Source organism: Tupaia chinensis, unplaced genomic scaffold (genome assembly GCF_000334495.1).
Source record: "Tupaia chinensis unplaced genomic scaffold, TupChi_1.0 Scaffold000311_2, whole genome shotgun sequence".
Taxonomy (NCBI): domain Eukaryota; kingdom Metazoa; phylum Chordata; class Mammalia; order Scandentia; family Tupaiidae; genus Tupaia; species Tupaia belangeri.
Genome location: NW_006159803.1, coordinates 8,904,542 through 8,910,473, shown reverse-complemented (window position 1 = coordinate 8,910,473; position 5,932 = coordinate 8,904,542).

The following is a 5,932-nucleotide window of genomic DNA, read 5'->3' as shown; positions in this document are numbered from 1 at the left end:
AAAGTGAGAATGGAGGAGAAGGGACTGTGGTGTGGCCATCTCCCCTAGGGGGTGATTTCTTATGCTCTCTCTCTCTCTCGCAAACACACATACCCTATAGCAAACAAACAAAACAGGAATAATTTAAATCAGTGAAGCCTTAATCTGCTCATCTGAACTAAATTAGTGTGGAGACTCCAATCTCAACAGTTTTTCTTTTGTGACTGTCTTAGCTTGGATTCCCAGAGGTGGAACCCAAGATAGAGACCTGACAGCACGTAATTGCTAGAGGGCATCCTGTTCAGGGATACTGGTTAGGGAGGCAGCAGGAAGCCAAGCGAGGATGTGGCCTCAGGTAAAATCTACCCTGGCTTACTCCACAAAGAACAGGAGCGCGAAATGCATTGACAAGCACCCCTCCCTTGTAGCAAGACTTTTGTCCCAGCCTTTCCGTCCAGCCTTCCAGCCTGGTGATGTAGTTGATTGTAAACAGAACTACAGTTTGTTCTGGAAGTCACAGGGCCAGCCATGGGTTCAGGGTCCAGGTCAGCATGGAAACACTCCAGGCACAAGCACGCATGTTCCAGACCCTGACAAGCTGGAAGGGTGGCGAAGGGATCTGCCAGCCACCTAAGGAGTAGGCTTCAGAGTGAATGTTACGGCTGTGACTGTTCCTCTGAACGACACACAACTGCTATCGATAGTTCTTTAACTTCTATTCTGTTTAAAAGTCTGAAACCTATTTTCTGAAAGGAGAGATGCCATACCCTACCAGGAAAGAAATAATTCCCTGGGTTTCCACACTGATGTCAGAACAAAGACAATATTAACTCATCATTATCTGTTGGGAATTTGAAATTGAACTTCAACCCTTCCTCTGAATTCATCAGACACTCTTAAAAAGTTTTAAGCCTAGTGATTTGGCCAGCAAACGTAGCCATAGAAAGACATTTTCATTTTTAAAATATTAAAAAGCTGGAGTTTGAAAAAGCACAAAAACTTCTTTCCCTTCATTGAATAAACAGGAAATAGAAAGTGATGGCGAGTTAACTGCATAATATGGTATTTTACATTTCTCATGCTAATCTGGCCAAGAGCCACTGTATGGTTTATGAAAATTTGCATTTTGTGTACAGACCTAAAGGAAAAGAAATTAATGTATGTATCTATAAGAAGAATGATACTTATTTTTTTTATTGGAGGAAAATGTGCTGAATGCTTCATCCTCATTCCCTAGCAGCCTCATAAGTAGACTGCACAAAAGGAAATACGAGGGAGAGACTTCGCGTTTTGAAAGGTTTAACTCAATTTAAATTCCTTCTTGTGTAACTGGGCAAATCCGGGAATGAAGGGCTTCAACAAGAGCCACGCGCGCCCTCTGCTGGCAATCGGGGTCCAAAGCCCGCGGTTCCGATGCCAAGGAAAGTATTTCCACTCAGTGCGGAAACTGAGGCCAGCAAGGAGGAGAGAAGGGCGGACTCAGTTGAAATCACCTATTCCACTGGAACATGTGAAGCCAGAGCTCCTAGGACTCCACTTACGATGAAGTTTTCTTTGAGATCATCTTCCTTAAACATTTTATCTAGAACGCGACTGTGTGTGAAGCTGGTCTGTATATGGGAAGGTACTGCTCTGGTTCCTTTTTGTTTTTGCAGAGGGATTTTTTCGATAAGGTACGTGTGCTCGCTGGAGACACAGAGAGAGACAGGGTGAGAAATGACCCCACGGGGATACGGCCATGCTGCAATCCCTTCTCCTCCATTCACCTCCTGGAATTTGGGGTACGCGGGCCCTCGTGCTGGACAAGCCGCCAAGTCCTGGACTGAAACGGAAGTCAGCCAGGTGGGAGTCCCGCCTAGCCACTACGCCACCTGCTGGCCTAGGGAGGTACCACTCTCTAAAAAGGCCTGCTTCCTCTTTGGTTTGCTCTGTCCAAGAGGGCAAAGAAATCCTGACTGGCTGACTTGAGAACCAAAGTGCTCTCACCCAGGCTCTCTGTGTAAGCGTACATTTCTTCTGGTCTCCGTCACAAGGACACAAGTCTCATAAGCCAGAGCTGTGTCATCTCAATGTTGGATCCTCAGCATGCCACCCAGTGCATAACGTCACAGAGATGTCTCGGATGCTGGTGAATGAGAGGATGGCTGTGAAGGAGACAGGATTCAAGGCTGGTGGATTTGGGGTTTGTATCTGGAGACCTTCCTCTACGTGCTGGGCACATGCGGGCCCACAGTTTGAGGCTACTCCAGGCTGGGAATGCATCCAGCACAGGGATCCTGTTGGGGGTGCCTGTCTTTCTGTCCAAGTTACCTAAAATCTACCACCCAGCAGGGTACATAACACCTCTGCAGCTACTTCATTTGGTCTCCATCCATTCCTGAGAAAACCATCGCCCTTGTTTCACAGAGAGGCCCCCCCAACGAGCCTAAGAAAGCGGTCAGCTGTTCTCATACACACAGTGATCAAGCTGAGATTTGCGCGTGTTTCCTGTTCAGTCCTGAGCTTTTCCACCTCCTCCACCCACTCTAAGATTACTGGTCCCCTTGCAGTCTCTGAGTTGGGCAGCTGTAGCCTTTAGAGCCCAGCCCCACAAGCCCTATCATGGCCATCTCCTGGTATTACTCTTGACGGCCAGATGATGAGAATGCCAAAAGCTGGGCTGCATGACACCAAATGGGTTAAGGACGTTTTTAATAGCTTTCTTCTCCTCAGTTGCTCTCACATTACACACGGACTTACAGTTTCTTGCATCATAAAATTTACTTGGGGTGAAACTGTTGAACACTTCCCCAGAAAGTAGATCTTAAAAAATCTGAGCCGGGTCAATGGTCAAAGAGATTTACAAGTTAGGGCCAGAGTGACCCTCACTCTGTTTGCTTTTGACTTGGTTGTTCTGTTTGATTTTAGGGAAAGCAAACGGAAGACCAGAAGCCACATGTTTGCTTCTTTTCTCAAAGACCAAACCTGAGAGGACTCTGCTGTGGGAAGAGGAGGCATTTCATGCCTTTGTACACACTGCGCCCAGGTTGTCCTTTTCTTCCTGGCTGCCAAACATGCCCCTATTCAGCCTGCAAGACCCAGAGCAAATGCCACCTTTCTTGCCACTCCCACCTGCAGCACCCCATGCTTCATCTCAGAGCCTTTATCTCACTGTTTTATTTATTTATTTATTTATTTATTTATTTATTTTAGAGGCTTTTCCCTTAAGGTGCATGCACTCACCAGAGAGAGACAGATACAGTGAGAGGGAAAATGAGAAATCACCCTCTGGGAGGATGGCCATGTTGCAATCCCTTCTCTTCCATTCTCCTCCTGGGATCTTGGGCACACATGCATACATGCCTGGCATGATTTTCATGCCTCCTGGGTCCGGGACTCAAACCACTACCAGCCATGTGAGAGTCCAGTGACATAACCGCTATGCTATCTACCAGTCTCTCTTGCTGTGTTTTAACTGTTGGCATGTCAATTTCCCCCCATGACTCAGAGTTAAGAACAGGGCTCCCATCTTTGTGTGCAAAAAAAAAAATGTTGGCTATTATAGAAGAATACCAGAAGCCTGGAGTATACTCCAGTGGTTGTCTTTTTTTTTTTTTAATCACACCTTTGGCAGTAAATACGTGTTATCTCGTGACCCAGTAACGAACATGTATGTGTGTGCATACATGGGTGTGCAGGTAGGCAGCTAGATGGGTCTGTGCATAGAGACCGGTGTTTGAACAACGGGAACAAACTTCACATGGTACCATGGCAGGAAGGGCTGCTCTCTGGGAATTTGTTTTCTAGTTTATTCTCTATTACTTCCTAATGTTTATCATAGTGCGCCCAAATGAATTTATAATATGCTGATGAGTAGCAGCTTGCAGTTTGAAAGATTCGAGGAGCTGCTGCTTCATCGGCCGTCCCTCCGCCATCCCACGTGTCCTCTGGTTTTCTGTTTGCGTCTGTTAAATGCCTTCAGAGGGGGGAGGAAGAAGGGGCTTTGACTGGGAGATGCAGCAGGAAAGGGAATGCTTGAGCATGGCCAGAACACAGAGGAAACAATATTCCACTCCCTCCCTGTCCAGACCCTGGGACTGGGTGTGAGCTCCTCTGAGTAGGGCCGGGTGTTAAAAACTAGCCAAATTGTTCACAGGGAACTTTATAACACACTGAGCACAAACAACAGATTGGCCATCTGCAAATTATTGGGTTGTCAGAAAACTCATGACTTTTTCTTTATATTTTTCTATGCAAAAACGCGTCATGACTTTTCTGCCAACCTAACAGAACCCCTGGGCCAAATCTGCTGCTTTGGTAAGTAAAGGTCTATTGAACACAGACGTACACATTGACGGTCATACCATCTGTGGCTGCTTGCATTATAATTGCAGAGCTGAGTAGTTGCCTTCGAGAGTGTGTGACCCACAAAGCCAAAAATATTTACTATCTGACTCTTAGCAAGGAAAGTTCACAAATCCCTGGTATTGATGGAAGGGGTTCTTACCTCTCTGGGAGGAAAACCAATGGCTCTGAGGCACCCACGGCAGGGACCCTGGGCTCAGGCAGTATCTTTTCATAAGAGGCCATGCTGTCCCCTCCCTCCAGCATTCTCGGCTGGGCCCTTGGGCCAGGACCAGCGTGGCCTGGGCAGGAGGGACTGGGAAGGGTGGGCTCCGGGTGGGGACTGCTGCTGCAGGGATGCTGTTGCCTTGGAAGAACCTGGGAGCACATGGGGTGTCACTGTGGCCGTGACGATAACGGAGCTCGAGCCAACGGACATTGGGGTCTCATTTGCATTCCCAGCGCCTGGTGCATGGAAGATACATAGAGGGCGCTGCATGAACGTTTGCTGAGGATTTCCTAAGCCAGAGGGAAACTCGTGGCTCAGTTCTGATCACAGTCCCTCTCAAAGGCAATGCAGGTACAGAGCCTGCTCCCTGCAGCCCAGCACGGAAACCCTCTCTCCTATGTGAACACAGAGCTACCTTTTCTCAGTAGGTTTGGCAAGCGTTATCAAAGACGGTGGCTACCATGCCATGCTCATAGTGGTTCCAGCTACCATCTACTGAATGCTTATAAGGCTCAGGCATTACTCTAGGTCCACTTGATGTAGCAATTCATTTTAATCCTCTTCACAAGAAATGTTGTCTTTTTACATTTTATTTTACTTTTGTATTTACCATAGGGCATGTCATTTGCTAGAGAGAGATGTAGGGGGGTGTTGAGGAAGCACCCCTCAGGGAGATGGCCATGCTGCAATCCCTTCTCCTCCATTCTCCTCTCAAGATGTTTGAAACACACTCACACACGCCCAGCATGTTTTTCAAGCCGCTGGGTCCAGGACTCGAACAATGAAATCAGCTATGTGGGATTCAGCTACCTTAACTTCCATGCCACTTGGCTGACCCAAGAAGTTTTATCTCGATCTCATCTTTCAGATGAGGAAACTGAGGCATAGCCGGGTTATGTAACTTGCCCAAGGAGAAACAATTACTAAGTGGCAGAGTCAGAATTTGAAAATGAGATGACTGTTGTAGCTTTAAAAAAAAAAAAAAAATTGAGGGCCAGCAGATAGCATCATTAGGGGTGCTGGACTCCCACATGACCAACTGTGGTTCGAGTCTCGGACCTGGCAGCTTGCTTTCTCATTTTCCCTGTCTCTCTCTCTCATTCTGTCCCTTTCTGGTCAAATTTAAATAAGTGAATAAATAAATAAAGTTAAGTAAAATAATTCTTTTAAAAAATTGGATTGTTTGAGTGAACTGAAATGCTGGACAGCTGCTCTCTGACCCCTGAGGCCAGCGGAATGGTGGCACCAGGGGATCCAGCCTTGGGTAACTGTGCCCAGGGAAGACTGACCCACAGAAACAGTTGAGGCATGGTAGCCTCTCCAGGGCAAAGGAAAGAGCTGAAGACCAGAGAAACCTGTTCCTAGGACAGGAGGAGGTAGCTTTTCCCCACCCACCCACCC